General features: G+C 42.7%; 1 protein-coding gene across 2 annotated transcripts in view; it reads right to left on the bottom strand.

Annotated features, from left to right (window-relative positions):
- The window catches only part of KAZN (kazrin, periplakin interacting protein), a 612,234-nt gene that overhangs the window by 250,144 nt on the left and 343,469 nt on the right, over positions 1 to 18,621 (bottom strand). The gene's annotated exons all lie outside the window — the stretch shown is intronic.

Raw genomic sequence — 18,621 nt, 5'->3', positions numbered from 1 at the left:
TTTAGCCAACCTCAGGACAGATCAATGAGTTATAATCTTTCCTCTCCTGTTCTGCAACCTAACAATGGCTAACGTTACCCTGCTTTAATTAAAGAGTAAAAAAAGACATTTCACTACAGGCTCCCTCAAGATGACACACTGAAATCTTTTACTTTGCAAGTGCGGCAGGAGAAAGCATCGCTAATGCAGACGGCTAAAGAAGCTGTTTATATGAAGAGAAGATCAATTTGTCTCCCCCTTGCCAAACTCTTTAGTAACAGTCATTCAAAGCCAATGATCCCTCTCCCCCACCTTTTTGTATTTAGCATATGCAGGCGCAAAGGAGAAAACCCACACGAGATTGATTTGGTTTCATTTAAAATCCTGATGGTATCCTGAGGCTGCTTTGTATATAACTGGTGGCCTGATTTAACAGTTTATATAAAGTTCCATTGTTTTCTCACTATTGACTTTTACTGCAGTGTAAAATTTTTAATGAGAAATAAATTGAGAGAGATACATTACCATGAAGAAACCATGGTATAATCATTAGTGAGCTGTAAACTCAAGGCTCACATTTTTAAAACTAAAGAAAAAAATAACCACCTTGTATTAATGTTTGTATTAAACTGCATTGGGGGTAAAATATTGGGGTCTGGGACCTAGCCTTTGCCCACAAGAATCCCACAAAATGCTTAAAACCCTTCACTCAAGTGATCAAACTAGCAAAAAAATCAGCATGGACCAACACCTTCCGTATCCACCTCCCAAATCTATCTGAACATGAAACTCCCTTTCTGTGGTGACCCAGCCCGTATGTCTGAAACTGTCTTGAGATGGGACATCTGGGGGATGGGGAGAACAGCGGATTAAGCCACACGATACTAAGGGCTTGTCTACACTTACCTCGGAGATTCGGCGGCAGTGACTCCCGTCGACTTCTCTGCTCCTGTTCTGTGCGCCGTCTTCACTGCACTGCGCCGACGGGAACCGTGTTCCCGTCGACGCAGCACTACGCCGCTTGAGGAGGTGGTCTTAATATGTCGGTTTCTGGATCGACTGAGCGGGTCTTCACTGACTGCTCAGTCGATCCAGATAAGTCGATCTGACGGCGGCGAATGAAGACGTAGCCTAAGACTTGTTTGTGCCACTAAACAGCAACCCAATGTTACAGGTTCCCACTGGAAGTCGGGACGTGGGAGGAGAGTTATACTACGATACAATGTGGAAAGAAAAGCTCCCCCTCACACCACACCACTGTCTCCTATTTCTCCTCCATCAGTAACCAGCAAGTTTGCACATGCCGATTTAGAATTAAGGTGCCACAGCATGATTCGGTCTCAACAAACCCACAGAAGGGCTTACAGTGGAGGAGGTCTAGGTTGGATATTAGGAAAAACTTTTTCCCTAGGAGGATGGGGAAGCACTGGAATGGGTTACCCAGGGAGGTGGTGGAATCTCCATCCGTAGAGATTTTTAAGGCCTGGCTTGACAAAGCCCTGGCTGGGATGGTTTAATTCAGGTTGGTCCTGCTTTGAGCAGGGGGTTGGGCTAGATGACCTCCCGAGGTCCCTTTCATCCCTCATCTTCTAGGATTCTCTTTAACCAGACAAAACCAACAGGGAATCCCCTAAAATATCACCTGCTTCAGGCCTGAAAAAGGGATAGAGGGGGGAAAAAAGGATGAAGAGAGGGGAGAGAGAGAGAAGGGCAGGAAAGAGCCATGCAGGAGCAGCGCAGAGGCATGGCCCTGTCTCCTTCTCAGCATTCCCTTTTTCTCTCCTCCACAGTCTCACCCTTTCATCAGCACTCTCTGCCTGTCTCTCTCCCTCTCTGCTCCATCCCCTTGTTCCATCCCCTGTGAAGTCAGAGAGGAGCCAGCAGTCACTGCTTTTTAACGAGGAATCCATTTAAAGTGTGTGTGTGTGAGGGGGGAGAGGCGGAAATAGCAGAAAGGAACAGGAAGGGGAAGATTATTTTAGTAGCATAAAGAAAGGGAGCAGAGCTGAAACAATACAAATAATAGGGCCAGAATGTACAAGGCCCAACTGGCGATGCATCACTGTGGGTATCTTCCCCTTCACGGCTGCTATGCTGTCAGGAGAGACATCAGCAGACCTCTTTTAAGTGAGACGCGTCCATTGTAATGTCAGCGCTACCAAGGGGACATAGAGTATTGCACTCCAGGCGCCACTAGAGGTTTTGCCCCATGTATTGTGTACTTGGACAGTAGCCACGGTATTGTTATTGATTTGTATTGCCCCAGTCAAGGATCAGGACCCCATTGTGCTCGGTGCTGTACAAACACAGAACAAAAAGAAGGTCCATGCCTCAAAGAGCTCACAATCTAAACAATAAATGATCCATCCTTTCCCTTTGTCTGTCTCACGTTCCTTCCCCATCAGAACTTTCCAAAGTCCAAATGTTGTTTCTAGAACACTGGACACACAGTAACATGCCTTGTGCAATTCTCCCAATGCCAATGGAGATTTCACAGTCAGATAAACGCTTCCAGAATAAGCACACAATGTGCCCTGCCCTTTGATCAATGACCAGCTAGATGACTTTTCATCAAACACTGTAAAGCTGGTTTACAAAATGACCCTGTGGGATAATGAGGAGGAGCCACTACACTTAAAAGTTTCACTCCAAGCCCTTTTGCAGGAGAAGAAATGGAGAGTGAGCGGTAAAAGTGCCACCAATTAGGCAAATCCCCTCTATATAGCTCATTTTCTTGCTCTCCGCTTTCTTCTCATGGGTGTTGCTATTTTGGAATGAAACATTTCCTCGGTGCTTAAGTTTATTGTGAATGATTGACTCAGACATGCCCCTTCTAGTACTTCTGCACTGAAACACCGGGAGCAAATTTCCACTCTTCTGGAAAAGATGGTTGGTGGAGGCGGCACCGGACATATCTGAAAGCTTGTTCGCACGCTCTCACAAAATCTGTTATTCTAACGGAGCACCCAGCACCAACCTCCAGCTACCAAGCCAGGAGTAAAGCATTCCGATTTACCTTTGCTAGAGAAACCAACTCCCCATTCACAAGCACAGCTCATCCTGCCCACGCATGCTCAGGGCTCATACTGCAGGGTTTGCATGAAATTGCTGGCATGAGATATTCTGGGTAGTGGCATAAAGAAGAGAACTCCATGGGTCTCACCTCACTTCAGCAATTCCCATCTCTAGCATGGACACATCAAGTCACTTTTGTACTGGAGGCAGGATTACCCAGGACAAATGTTACAGTTCAGTAGCACTTGGAGAAATCTATCTTTGCAATTATAAACCTTAAGGTCATGAAGTCTTCTGATCACAGCAGGGCACTAACAGTCAGGATTAAAAGAAAAACTTAGGATTTATCAGCATCCCTCCACAAGTTAAGCCATTCTGCAAACAAACAACATATTGTTCTCAGCAAGAGCTGGCATACAACAGGTTACTTCAGGTCTAATGTTAGCCCAGGTTAACCCTGTTCCAAGCAGAGTCGGCCACTTATCTGCAATTTAGGCAACCTGATCTGACAAAACCTTCAGATAAGAATATTCATTACAAGTTCATTTAGCTGCGCCTGACAACATGCTTCCAGACTTGTGCTTCCCCCAGATCACAGACGGACGGCCTTTGACCCGAGACATAGCCAGGCGATGGCAGGCCGCCTTTACAGACATTAGCATGGAGGGTGGGAGGTGGTTTGAGGTTTTCTTCACTACGACTGTAATTAACGAGTGCTGGAATGAATCAATCAGGCCTTCTTTTCCTGTAGACAGCTACAGAACAGAGAAAATAGTTTAAATAACTTTTCAAGGAGGATGTTTTGATTTTCCACACACTGGGACAAATTCTGCCCGAAGTTTTAATACTACTAAGTGGTGTTACTGAAAGCAAATTTCAGCCCACTGCATTTACCCAAAGAAGGGGTGGATCATTTTAAATAGGAAAGACAGTTACCTGACATTTATTGTGCAAATTTTTAACCAATGTCTTTACTTACTTCCAAGACATTATGGGTGCTGAATAACAGATACATGTATTATTGTCAATTGGAGTTAGCTGTAAGACCCATTGACAATAATTCTGGACTAGTGATAACTTGCACTACTTCCAGAGTGACCTTTATTAATTAATTAAGATTATCAACAACCGCAGATATACGTATTAGTACCCCTTTTATAAATGTTATAAATAAAATTAGGCATAGCCAGATTAATCAATTTGCTTCAGGTTATGCAATGGTAAAACAGATGCACAGAGACCCAGGAGTCCTAGCTCCCAGTCTCCTGCTTGAAGCACTAAACACCACCTCCTCCCTGACAGTTACAAGACAAAGGGGGAAAAGAGAGTAGACCTTACACCAGCTTCCAGGAATTAACACCCACTACAAGAACGCCCTGGTTATAAGCAGTGTTGTTGTAGCTGTGTTGGTCCCAGGATATTAAAGAGACAAAGTGGGTGAGGTAATGTCTTTTTATTGGACCATCTTCTGTCAGGACCCGAAGAAAAGCTCTGTGTAAACTCAAAAGCTTGTCTCTCTCACCAGCAGAAGTTGGTCCAATAAAAGATATTACCACACCCACATTTTTTCGCTGGTTATAAGAACATATTCTCAGGTCTTTATTTCCAACCTGGAACTCCCAGCTGGATTTTCGCCTCCCTCAAGAACACAATCTCCAATCATACAAACTACTTTGAAAATGAAGAGACCAATCTAGGGGGAAAAAAAATCTTTATCACTCCCTGCTCAGCTGCATCCTATTGCGTCTGCTAGGGGCCTCGTTTGTTTGCAGTCCTTTGTAGAAATTAGACAGCAAGAGAGAGAGATGAACACAGGTGCACTACAGATTCTGAAGTGACGGTCCAAACCCCTACAAATTCCTATTGCATCTGGGACCATTACTGTAAAATATCAGAGTATATAAGGATGGGGATTTTCAAAGGAGCCTAAGGGAGTTAGGCACCCCCATTGAAAGCCAATGACTGATGGGTGCCTAATCCTCATACTCCCTTTTAAGAATGTCAGTCTAAAATTTTTAAGGATGTCTCTGTAAATAATGCAATCATCATCAAATCACTGTGCTTTTCTACAGTGAGTGTGTAGGGGGTTTTACATGATGGAGGTTTTCCTCTCTGGTTTGAAGCACCCTATATTGGCTAGAGTCCAAGACCAGATCCTGGCCTGGAATGATTCAAAATAGAAATGGCTAGAGCCTTGTTCTTCTTATTGTTTTGGTTACATTGTAAGAACACCCAGAAAGAAGGCTATTTTTCCCCTGCCACTGAGGAAGTTCTCACTAGCAGTGAAGTTACTGCAGTGTCTGTGGCATTTTAAAAGCAATCCCTTTTAACACTTCAATCAGTTTCCTATCAGCACTAGATGAAACACATTGTTTTGGAAGAGGGAGACGGCAAAAGCCACTGTGAACCAAGACTAATCATAACCACTTTCAAAGCCCATATTCCAAACGTTCTCTCCCGAAATCCTCCAAAGAAACATCAGTGACATCCTGATCTAACAAGATTGCTTTAAACATTAGTAGAAAAAAATACCACACACACGCACACAGCACAGAATCTCTCTTCCTCACCACATTCCGACACGCCAATCTTGTAATTTGATTCACGGTACAACTGTATGTCTCTTGGCCACACAAGAATAATGTGTTTGTGGCATGCATCCGACAAGGCTCAGAGATTCCTTACAATCCACTTATCCCAGTGATTCCCAACAGAGGAGAAAATCCCACTCTCAAATCCACACGGCTGACCCCCACTTTCCTACGACGCTCGCCCTGCATGCAAGGAGCAGTGCCATGTGGAAAGGGCAGAACCGCTGGGCCGAGACGCAGAGCTGATAGCAGGGTTTTTTCCATAACTGGCACGTCCACTCTGAGTTGCTGACGTTAGTCTGGAAAAGTTCACGTAACCCCCGGCAGTTACTGAAATATCGGTGATATTTTTCATATAATGACTGGCATATTTATTTGCTACTCTCTACGCATCCTTAGTTTTCCAGCCAAACCAAAACGTTCTTCCTGGCCCAAGTTCAGCTGGCACTTTAGCCAACAGCAATTGAACTTGAACTTCACTGTACCATTAAAGAAAATGCAATAAAATGTCTAAGAATCTTAGGTACTGCAGTGATAGATGCCAACTCTAGACAAATAAATGGAAGTGGGAAAGAATCATAATAGCCAGCTCTTTATAGCTACTAGATCTCAAAGTGCTTTACCAAGAAGGTCAGTGTCATTATCCCCAGTTTACAGATAGGGAAACCGAGACACAGAGCAGCGACGTGAATTGCCCAAGGTCATCCAGCAGGCCAAGGGTAGAACAAACAGAACCTGCTCAATCTCAGACTGGTGCTTTATCCACTATGTCACGATGCCTCACTATTAGAGGTCTCCTGTTTGAACCCGGATGCCAATGATCCACCCCGAATTACAAGCAGTGGTATTACAAGTAGTTGATTTCAGTGGAAGTAGTGCAGGCAGAAACGGGACTGTTGTCTCTCTGCTTTCTTTAGCGCAAAGGACACAAGGTAGTGGAAATGGGACAGTCCCATGAAAGCAGCATCATATGCCCATGTTAAAGCCACAAAACAGAGCATTACAAGGACCTCTTTAGAGCGTAACCACTCTCGTCTCACTCCCATAGCGTTAACGATAATTAATAATTGCCTACTGTACCTAGCATTTCACAACTTCAGAGCACTTCAAAATATTAACTCTTGTGGGTGGTGCAGCAAGTACTATCCCCACCTTACAAATGGAGGCACTGAAATAGGCAAGTTAAGGGATTTAACCAAGACCACAGAGGGAGTCAGTGCCAGAGAGAAGGCTAAAAACTCAGCAGCTCCCAATTCCTACCTCGGACTACATTCCTCTGTCTTTAATCCTCATTAAATAAATAATTGCTGTACTACAGAGTGAAGGTGCAGAGCATTATGGTATATGGCCATACTACCACCGATCCTTGACCGGCCCTTGAGAAAGCTGTTTGAGACAGGGAAGTTTTGGTCATGTTTGTCCAGGACTTAGCAGAATGGGGTCCTGCTCCAAGACTGGGGTTTCCTAGGCGTTACCACAACACAATTAACAACCAAGAATATGGTAGTTTTGGGGGTTTTTTGGTACATGGGTACCAAGGAATTGATGACCACAAGATTTTGTGCTTTGTTTTCACTCAGGCCAATGCTACCATAAGCTCCTTTCGCAGAAAATAAACATCTTATGGCAAACAACAGGCTTGGCCTGACATTATTTATACGGCCTGGCTACCACTAAATCTGGACATCTAAAAATTATTCTCTTTTCCTTGCATCGCATCTCTAGATGCTATAGACAGCGTGTGTGCTTTGGCTCACATGGGTTTATTAGAGATGTGAAACGGATGTCAGTTAGCAGGATGTTGGGGAACCCATGACTTTCAGATAAGCCAAGAGATGGTTTAGGACAGGGCTGTGCGACCCTTGGTCCCTGAAGCTCTTAAATTTTGGCCCTCGAGGGTGACAGTTATCAAGACAGAAATATGAAATCGATTATGCACTGGAACTGAGCCACGCCCTGTGGTTTTTCAGTGCAAGTGTTTTGACTTGGCCCTATCAGCATGGGGAGAAAGTAGTGACCACCCCTCACCGCTTTCCCCTGCAGCCCCAGGAGCAGCTCCTGTACCTTCCCTCGTGCAGCTGTTCAACAGCTTCCCTGCACTGCAGGGCAGGGAGGAGAGAGTAACTCACGCTGCTGAATTGCCTCTGCTTGCCTGCCGTGCTATAGGTGCCTCAAGGAAAGCGGGGATAAGACTCTTAAAGGCTGGCTCCCGTCCCCCCAGTGCATCCACCCAGGGCAGCCCAGAAGAGTGGAAAAGAGAAGTTGAGAACCAACGACCAGTTACGGCTCCGATTCTCTGCCCCAGAGCCAGCACAAGTTAGAGCAGCCTCAGAAGAACTATACTCTCCGAGGGACCATACACCAAACGGGAGGCAGGCGAAACACAGCCTGGTTGAGCCACTCTCCGTTCCCGCAGCCAACACACCCTCTGTGCCGGCTACGCTGGCTGTATGACTGCTGAGGACTCCCCTACACGGGGCGTCTTTCCAGCCGGGGACTTGCAGGTGATTTTAGCTGCCTCTGTACTGCATGAGCGGCCCCAAGGGCATGGAATCGGGAAAAGAATCTGCCCCTTAGTATTCACTGTGGCTTTTTCACCTTTCGGAATTAATGCACTCATCCCTCACGCTGATGGCTACAAATTTAGGACCTGATTCTAATCAACTTTATGTTGGTGTTACTCCACTGACGTCAGCGGAGCTCCTACAGATTTACACTGGTACAACGGACAGCAGAATTCAGCCCTTAACTTTCAGATGAGCTCACAACAACATAAGGGGTGCACCCGCATTACATTTTATGCTGCCGGGCTATGGTAAATCCAAAAGCTAGTCAATTTCAAAGGTTAGTTTAAAGTGGTGTCAGGTATTACACCTGTCACCAAGGAGAAACTGACTACACAGCCCAAACACATATACCAACTACATACAAAATGCTGTTAAATGCACAAAGCACACCATGGGGAAATGCACAAAGGAAATGTTGTTCTTACTCCACCTCCTCTCAAATACAATGATCTTAGGTGTTGTAACAATAGAAGGAAAGAAAACTTCAGGCAGACATGATTTTTTAAATTGACAATGATTTAACAAGTACTTTAGTGAAAATTTGTAATACAAAAAACATTAGGAGATCTGGACACATGAAAAACTGCAAATGCCAAGGGTAACACGTAAGTTATAACAGGAAACACTTGGATACCATGGTGATGGGTGTAACAGACCAGACAGACTATTCAATAATTTAGTCTAACCTCTGTTGATGCAGGATTGTCTACCATAGCGTATTCCCCAGTGTTTCGTCCAGTCTAGTTTGAAATGACAAGGATAACAAGTAAGTTATAACAGGAAATGCTTGGATATCATGGTGATGGGTGTAACAGACCAGACAGCCTATTCAATAATTTAGTCCATCCTGTGTTAATGTGGGATTGTCTACCGTAGTGTATTCCCCAGCGTTCATCCAGTCCAATTTGAAATGACACAAGCAACAAGGTTAGTCTTACAGATAATCAGGACCAAGGCATCAAATATATTTCTCCCCACGCCCAAAAGAAAATTAAATTCTGTACAGTGTATTCTAACCCCCTTCCTTCTGCCATCTCCATGGTTCGCCTCTTTTTCAGTCTGTGTACACTGCAATCCAAGATGTGACAGCAGTATGAGTATGCATACCCACAACTGCACAGCTAGAAATAGCAGTGTAGATGCAGTAAAGCAGGCTTCAGCACAGGCTAGCAACACAAGTAAATACCAGGGTCCCCAGATGGGCTTGTTCAATTCACATTGAAATCTAAGTCCATGCCACTGCAACTTTACTACACTGCAACTTTTCACCCTGCTAAAGCAGATAAGGCTAGCGCGGACGTGTCTACCCATGCGGCAATCACACCTTGGATGGCAATGTACATATACCCTTAGTGAACAAGCAGCTGCCCATGAAATTGATCACCCTGAAGCAAACGATCAAGTAATTTTCCCTACTATCAGTAGCTTAACATTCAGGATCCCAATTACCCAGACATTTTGTGCTTGCAGGCTGCCAGTGGTTAATAAAATAAAAACATCTCCTCTTGGGCTCCATTCCTAACTTTAGGACAAATTCAGTGATCTTTAGCTCACAAGTTGTTTGAATTCAAAACAAAACCCCTCCTTTATGGCACTTGCAGAAGGATAAACCTGTGTGGCCTCTGCCATTAGCCCGGCACAGAATGTACTCTCAAGTGTGTTTGGGATTTTTTGGGTTTTTTTAGACTGAAGTAAAGACCAGTCAAGTTAGCCTTGAAAAGGCCAGGAGTAAAATAATTCACATCTTTGTCATTCGCTTGGTTCCAGTTATTTGTAAAAATGAGCCCAACCTGCAGAATTCGGTCACAGATTTCAAACCTGCCAAAGAACTCGGGGATTCAAGTCAAGATGCTAAAGATCCTCAAAAATGCAGGGATGGTCAGAATCCAAATTTTGATGGGAGACCATCTTTTGGTATTGAGAGAAACGGATGTGATAACACACATCTTGGTTAAGTAATTCTGATTAACCAAATTATCTCTATTAAATTTCTCACTCCTCTTTGGATCACTATTCCTTAGCCAAAGTTCAGACTAGAGACCTATTATAAAAGCGTTAGTAGCCAAAATAGAATTACAGAGCAAATAAAACCTTACAGAAAGCAAAACAAAGATGCCCAGATGATAGCGTTTAAAGAATTTGTAAGAATTCAACATGGAATGTTACAACTTATCAAGAGTTATGTCAAAGATTTTGGCCTATACGTGAATGTGTATAACATTATTATTGTTAATACATTCCATATTTCTTGTGCTCTCACAAGTGTATATTGCTTTCTAATCCAGTTTCCATGCATTTGCAGCGAGAGAGACCTCAGCAATGTTCAGTGGCTCCAAACCCTATTACTAACCAGTCCCTCGGTCCTGCATTTGCAAATTAACATTTGCAGCCCATTTCTCTGTCTGCTAAGCAGCATGTCACAAGCATAGAGCCTCTGGCCCTCCGGTGAAGTCATTTAGTGGAACCCTCCTTTTGGTTTTATTATGACTATTAGCAACCGTTAATTAGAGTTTTGGAAGAGTAGAGATAATTTCCTCCCGTTTCTCAAAGCGATAATCACTCTTGGCTTTGCTACCAACAGCTCGCTAACAAACGCATTGTTCTGAGGGAAGCACTGTTTACCATCTCACATTATCCCACTATTTATTTTGGGCTGTTTATCTTCAGAATGCTGATCAAAGATGCCCTTTTATTAAAAGTGCAACGTGATTGTTCTTTTCCACCCCACCCGCTGTGAAAATCAAACACTAACATCTTACCACGGCATGGCACTGTAGTTATTATGTTACAGCTATGAGTCAGCAGTTCTTCCAAAGTAATCAGTAGTGATTTCTAGCAAACAGCTACACAAAAATGCACCCATTCGGCCTTCGGTTTCCCTTCTAGCACATCAAAGTCATGCCACAAGCCATTATAGCCATCGCCCACTGATTTCCCTTAAACTTAATAATGCATGAGGCCTAGAAGGCTACAGTTTGCCTATAATGGCTTAAAATTGCTCGGAAAAAAAAAGAAATCAGTAAGTCTCTTGCCTTCTCCGTGAGCTTTTTTAGCATCACATCAGCGGTCAGATGAATGGCAGGTTGACTATTCTATTTGCTGCTAAGTGTACCATTTTATGTCCATGCGTGCTCACGACACACAGGTTATTGGGCATTAACTCAGGTTCAAAAGTGACACGAAGTTGCATTTTATTTTGTTCTTCTGGCCCTTTCAGACTGAATTCCTGCCTGGGCAATTAACTGGATTAGAAACATCTGCCTTTATCAAGGCTCGCTTTTGTCTAAAATTGAAGCTCTCAATTGATCTCAAAGGGCCATTGCAGAAAAATCATGTTTTAAAGTGGGATGTTAAGCAAGGTGTCAGTAACAATATCAGACTTGTTAATGGATCAAGAACCGAACCATTTAGCTGTTCTCTCTTTCCCTCTGAAAGAGACTCATGCAGATCAATTAAAAAAAACATCAAAAAGTAGAAGACGACCTCGGAGCCTCACCAGTCAAACAACTGAATTTTATAAAACACGTCCCAAAATCTTAATTCTCAGACTAATGAAATTATAGTTAATTCATCTGCCGTGGGAATACTCCCACTCACGTGGCAAACTCTTCATTTGGCAATAAAGCAAGGTCCCAGAGGCTAAGCACAAGGAACTGTTCGGTGGGCTCAGACCTTACCTGTCAACCCACCAACGTCCACGTGTGGGTCATAACGTGCGACAAAGAACCAACAGAAAGGACAACAAATGTATATTCATGCAGGAAATTGATACACTGTGAAATTTCTTCCTTCAGCATAACTGTCTCCATCATTCCTTATCACTGATGTAAATCATTTAACAATAGACACTGAATTTGTGAGGGATGTAGGTGAATTTGGGACTCCAATGAGTGGTGTCCTTAGAAATAAGGAACATTTTAAAAGTATGGATCAGAACTCCTGACGTGTGGAGCACTTCATCTGACTGGTGAAAGTGTGTGGGGGGAGGGCTCTTGCGAGGCGGGTGTTTAAAGACTCATTCCAAGAGGACAGGATGTGTGTGTTGGATGCTTCCTGGCATCTTCTACTAGATCTCCCAATGCACGAAATATTTCACACTGAAAGGAGGCCATGTGACTCCGATAGCTCCCCACCTGTCTATGCAGTGTTTATACACTGTAATGTTCTTCCCCTCTGATTCCATCCTCCTTATGCAGACAACTTCTACTGAAAGCAACAGGGGTCCCTAAATTGTCTCTATTCCAATCAACACAAACAATGTTTGTGATGCAGATTGCCAGAGGAAATTCGAGTCCTTAACGGCAGGAATTCTTCATTTTCTACTGTTTCCACTGCAAAATAAACTAGCTAATAGTGATGGTTCAGGTCACATTTTGCTCTACAGGATATACAAAGTGTTCACTAAATTAATTAAAATAGGGAGGACTAAAAACCAACTACCAGCATTTTACAAAGCATCCTGCGATTAAATTTAAATCCCTTTCCTGGGTACAGAAACACGAGGATATTCCTAAATAAGACCAATTATAAAGAATACTTTGTGGGTAATTACAGGACTTCAGTTGCCAGAACAATTCTTATGAGGCACATATATAGCTATCATCCACATATTTGGTTTTTTTATCATCTGGGCACTCTTGTTCATTTGCTTTCCAAAAACGAATCCAATCAGCAGTTTATGCTAGTGGAAAGTTAAAGGTGGGTCAATCTCAAAAGTTTGGCTGTTCAGTTTGGGTAAGACCCAATAGTTTAGATGCTAATCTGAACCCTGGGCCAAGTTCATCCTCTGTGCAACTCCATGAAGCCAATGGATTTAGGACTTGTCTATATGACAAAGTTATATCAGTGATAATGATTTAGTTATACAAGTATGGTTACACCAGTATACCCACCTACCCATGTGGACATATTTATTCCAGTATAAAAGAAGTGGGGGGAGGGAAGGGTTTGTTTAGTTTAAGCCCTTTCCCAAGTGGCATAACAAGCTAAATTGTTAAGCTTCAACTTCCAGCTATTATACTGAATTACCCATATAACAGTACAACTGCACCCACACTATGAGTTGTAACGCTATAACTATATCACTCAAAAAAAAAATCTCCTCCCTAATTGAAATAGTTATCAGTACAAAATGTGTATGCAGACCAGGATTTAGGAGCACATGTCCCTTTGAAAGTTAATTGGATTGGCACTCCTAGGTCACTTACGCATTTTTTAGAATCTCACCCTATATCTATAAGACAGCACATTGTATATCCAAAGCTAATCCATTGTACGCTTGTAAAACTGTGGGCGAGAGAATGGGCTGGTTTGTAAAATGATTGCAGTGTTTCTCTTCTGCACAGAAGTGGCTATTATGTGGTGTGTTGCTTGTATAAATCCGGAGCAGGTGCTGGTGAGGATAGAATACAGCTGATAAGTAGCTTGCCCTATTCATGCTGCTACTGACAAATGGCAGTTGTATGATGTTTGGATATTTCACTCTTGGGTTGTGGTGCTTCTCAGTAGAAAAAGATCACGAGGATCAACAGTCTTTTTGATAATTATGAACCTAGGCAAGCCAAAATACTGAACAGGCCTCAGTTCAGCAAAGCACATAAGCACGTGCTTAAGTCTCTTTGAAATTAACGGGACTTAAGCATGTGCTTAATTGTCAGAGGAGTTAGGCCCCTCAAATTCCATTGAATGGGAACATGAGCTGGGCTCTTAACACCCATAGATCTCTGAAAATCCCAGTATACATGCTTTGCTGTAGAGAAATGGATTTAATCACCTGCTTAAGTGCTTTGCTGAATTGGGCCCTTGGTGCCCAGACCTTGCTGAATATCCATTCCAGACTGGTTAGCGGATGCATTCACCATTTAACTGGCACAGTGGGCCATATCGTCAACAGGCATAAATTGGCATAACTCCACGGAAGACAACAGATCTATGCTGATTTACAACAGCTGAGAACATCCTGGCTCAGCATGTCTAAACTTCATGGATTATGTTCATCCCATTATAAGGTCACCTTTAGAAATGAGAGAGAACAGTGGAAGTTCCCTTCTGTACCACCATGTGTTGATTTTGTTGAACATGTAGTTTTTAATACAAAGCTCAGTTTGGGTCGCTGGCCATGTTTAGCCCTAGTATAAGGAAAAGAGAATGCCTTCTCATAATTGATTTCTACTCCCCTGTAAATTCATGCTCACTGAATCTCTAGTCCAGATGACAATATCCCCTCTATGTGAAGCTTGGGTAAATGGCTTTGTGTTTTTGTTTCAATAAACGGGGGGCCCATGGTAAGTAAGAGAATGGGAGCAACTTGATGCAGTCTTCAGCCACAACTACGAAAATCTCAGACTTAATTACTTTACGACAGTTCTTTTCTCTTCCTTAGTCATTTCCATTTTGTGTATGACTGCATTGTGAAGTGTTTATAAATGCTAATGATGCAGTCCTCCAGAGGCCCATTTACTCAACAGGACTGCAAGTGAAACTGTTAAGAAATTAATTTAGTCTGTGGTGATACATAAAAAAGGAGAAGTAAACAGAACAGCCCAGTCTCTGCTTTAACTAGCACGTCAGCTCCCTGGGACGTGAACGGCAAGACCTGGGTAATGATAAGAATCCATGGGCTAGTTATCTATCCTAATAAAAATAATCAACCCTTATTAGAAAATATATATTTAGAAGATGCATCCGTTTCTAAAAGGCAAACCCTAGACACAGCAACATTCCTAGTGTAACTGGATTGATGGCCCCAGACAGGAGTCAATTTAGAAGGAATGGATGAAAGTTAATTTTACATCATACAAAATTCTTTGTCCATGTAAATGGATGAAACACCAATGAAGTCAATGCAGCTGTTCCTGTTTACACCAGCAGAGAATTTGGCCCAGTATATTTCCTTTCTTTCCAACCAGACATTCAAATACTGCTGCCAGATGTTTTTTTAAAAAAAAGGTTGTAGGTAATCAGTGAGCTAACGCACGATTGTAAGTTAAAAATACCTGCTTATGGATACTTTACTCCAGCCTTTCATTAGGTTATAAATGTATTCATTCTCCAGTTCCCATAAATCTGGGCTTTCTTTTTAATCTCTTTAGGATATTGTGGGAGAAGGACTCTAATTTCATAGGCCGCACACTTAAGACAATAACTCTTAAAACCTATTAGATTCTCATATGAAAGAATTTAGTGGGACCGATTAGTGTGAGGTGCACAGGGCTGATGGGAGGCGGAAGACTGCTAGAGAGACTTTCTAAAATCAAAGGCGGTTATGTAACCTGGAACCCTGAGTAAGCCCCTGCTTGCTTGAAAAGCAGTTTCTAGATAATGAGACTGAGAGGAAATAAAATACTCGCAAAGAGAAAATAGTTAGCTACAAAGTTATCCCTCCTTACATTGGGGATGAGGGGGCAGGTAGGAGGGGGGAAAGCAAAGCTCGGATTCTTCATTCCTCCACTTGGCATAGGAGTGCAAATATGGGAGGGTATGAAGATAGCTTCATGCCATGGTGGCATTTCCCATGTTCTTGAGCCATCCAGGGAACTGCTCAGCTCCCCCCATAAGTCGGAGAAGCGTCAAGGCTGCTCCAATTTATCCTCAGGCTGCATCAGCTCCCTGTAGGCCATCCACTAGCCAATAACAGTGGCAATGCAGCATGCTCTGTCCAAGTCCCCTATGCTACAAGCTGGAAACAGGTCTGGTGTTGAGGCATCCCAGCGGCTTGAAGGTGCCTGGGGAACCCCCTTACACCAGGGGTATTTCCCAAAGGCCATGACCCAGTTTACAACCCATTTACCCTGCCAGAATGCTGTAAAGGGGCTGTAGGGTAACAGAGAAAAAGGCCACCGATCTTCTGTGCCTCCGTTTCCTCAGGGGATAGTTTTGGAAGGTCCTGAGACAGGAAAGGAACTTTACATCCATCATATACTACTATTTCTGTGTAAGCAGACTCCACTGTTTTGGCTCTGCTAGGAAAGGACCCAGAATTAGAGGAGAGACAGAGAGGTAACCCTGCCATTCTCTCTAAGTGAAGTCTGAAGCAAGCCTTGTCTGATACTAACTACTTTGGAACTTGGCTGACCGAAGCTTTGCTTTACAGGGTTCATTTCTACCCCAACGGAGCAGGTCATTTCACTACAATTTTCTGTTTTGCAATGAATTGCACAGATGCTTAAACTCAAGCATAGCTGCTGCAGAAACGACCTACACCACTGGGTTAGTCTCAGGAAGCTATACAAGGTGCTCCAGGTCCCGTGATGCCTTTTCGCTCTTCCAGTGCTGGTGTTTGAGAAGAATAAACACAGAAGAAATCCTATAATTATTATTAATGATTTGCATTCTGTGCCTCCATATCTCTTCCTTCTTTTACCCAAGTAGGCTGGCTATTCATCTGGTTTTAGGCCAGATAGTTCTCTTACACTAAGGTTTGTCTCATCTGGTACTGAGACAAAACCGGACGTGGTTTTGCTCAGTATCATGGACGGAGGACACCCCTTTGAACAGTGAGGTCACACTGGCGGAGGCAGGGCAGCATGTTCTTAAAAACAGCATCCTCCATGCTGCACGATCTTGCATGTAGTCATGCCGGCGGAAGCAGGGTCACACTGACGGGGTCAGATTCACACTGGAATGTCCGTATTCTGGGGATGTGCAGTCTTGCTGAGTCAGCTGTATCTGGTGTTGGAGGGCATGACGATAGAACCTGAGCCCCTTCATTCAAGAAGAGTAGGAGGGGAAAGACCAAACAAAAATGTCTTATGCTTTACAAGACACCGTGCGTTCCTGTTTTGGGAAGGACTCAATTAATCATTTGTGGATGGCGGTGATTCTAAATAGGCATGAAAGGGCTACCATATGCGTGCAGATTGATGACTTGTGTTTTATAATGTGTACATCTGTTTTTTATAAAGAGCTGTCCAAGTCAATACATCTACCCGCCTTCTCACTACCTTCCAAGGCACCTTTCCAATGACAAATCTGCAGCAGTTTTGCCAACACAAAGGCTGATGTTTATCTGATTAGTGGCCTCCACTGGGTTATCTTTAGGCTTGGCAGAATTGAGTTTTTATTTTTTAAATAATATTGATAGATCTCGGTTTATTTTTAAGCACTTTTTTCCTATTTTTATCTATTTAAATTCCCACAATTGTGGGAAATTATGAGCGGGGGCGGGGAGACAATTCTTATTTAATGACAGTAAATGCTGAGATTCAAAAAGTTAAAGCTTTATAACTGTTAAAACACAAATTATGGACATCACATATCAACATATACAAAATAAATATCCTTAAATCAAACTCCATTAAGTTTTTAAGCAGCATTTTTCTTACTTTGCCTATCTTTACATTTTGATTATTAAATCGATGGAAATATTCTTTCAACTGTTTGTGTGTGATCGGTGAAATTGACATTTACTGACATATAAAAAGTTAATCCTTCCAAGCCTACTTATCTTGAAGATCTACTATGCCAAAAGAGGGTGTTTAGGGCATTAATACTAAGCATAATTTCCTATTCTATGTTTTATTTAATTCCATATATCCCTTCTTAAAGCTGATGCCAGAATACCTCCAACAATATGGTAACACCTCAACACTTATTGAAGGCTTTCAGAGGAGATGAGAACATTATGGGTTTAACCAAGACAAAATGAGGAAGCAAAGACTGTAAAGAAGTTGAGGGAAATAAAAAAGAGTCTGAAAGAGTAGACAATGGGTCTGGGTCCATTGACAGAAGGAGCAATTATGCGTAAGGTTAAGATTTTATCACGGGTATTTTTAGTAACAATCGGGGACAGGTTGTGGGCAATAAACAAAAATTAATGGAAGCCGCAACCTGACTGTTACTAGAAATGCCTTGAGGGAAGGGGGAAAACAGAGCTGCCCCTCCAGTGGGCTGGCCAACTGATCAGTTGTGTGGCCCCGGGTCTGACAACTGCTCCAGCCCTGCTCCAGAAGTGATGAAGGTCCCAGAAAGTCACAGAATCCATGACCAAATCTTACCCTTCATTATGGATTAGATATTCAACTAATGTAAACTGGGAAGCATCATTGATGTCACGATTGAAGTTGCACTGATTTACACCAACTGAGAAGCGGCCACCAGGAGGAAGTTATAATCAGAAGCTGATCAAACAAACCAGACTATCAGATAGGGAAGAAGAACTCGATGGGAAGAATGATGGCAAAAGTCCAATAACTACAGGGTGAATAAGTTAGTGTTAATGGAATACCTGAGTTACCCAGGCAAATGAAACGTGCAATATGCAAGAGAAGGGAGAGGGAAAAAGAAACCGAGTAAATGTTGGAATAGTTTGGAGAGGTTGTATCGATGATGGATCCAAAAGTGGACAATTATCTAAGCAACTAAATCTATTTTTTTAAATTAGAATTTAATTAATATTCAATCATTTCTTTTTTGCTTTACATAAATAAACGGCATCAGCTGAGCTATTTCTGGGAAAGAAGGAAAAGTGA

The sequence above is a fragment of the Emydura macquarii genome, unplaced genomic scaffold (genome assembly GCF_026122565.2).
Source record: "Emydura macquarii macquarii isolate MOO-44397 ecotype Brisbane River unplaced genomic scaffold, CSIRO-AGI_Emac_v2 contig_2768, whole genome shotgun sequence".
Classification (NCBI taxonomy): Eukaryota; Metazoa; Chordata; order Testudines; family Chelidae; genus Emydura; species Emydura macquarii.
Note: the sequence above shows the minus strand (reverse complement) of the source record. Positions and strands in the feature narration are given on the sequence as shown.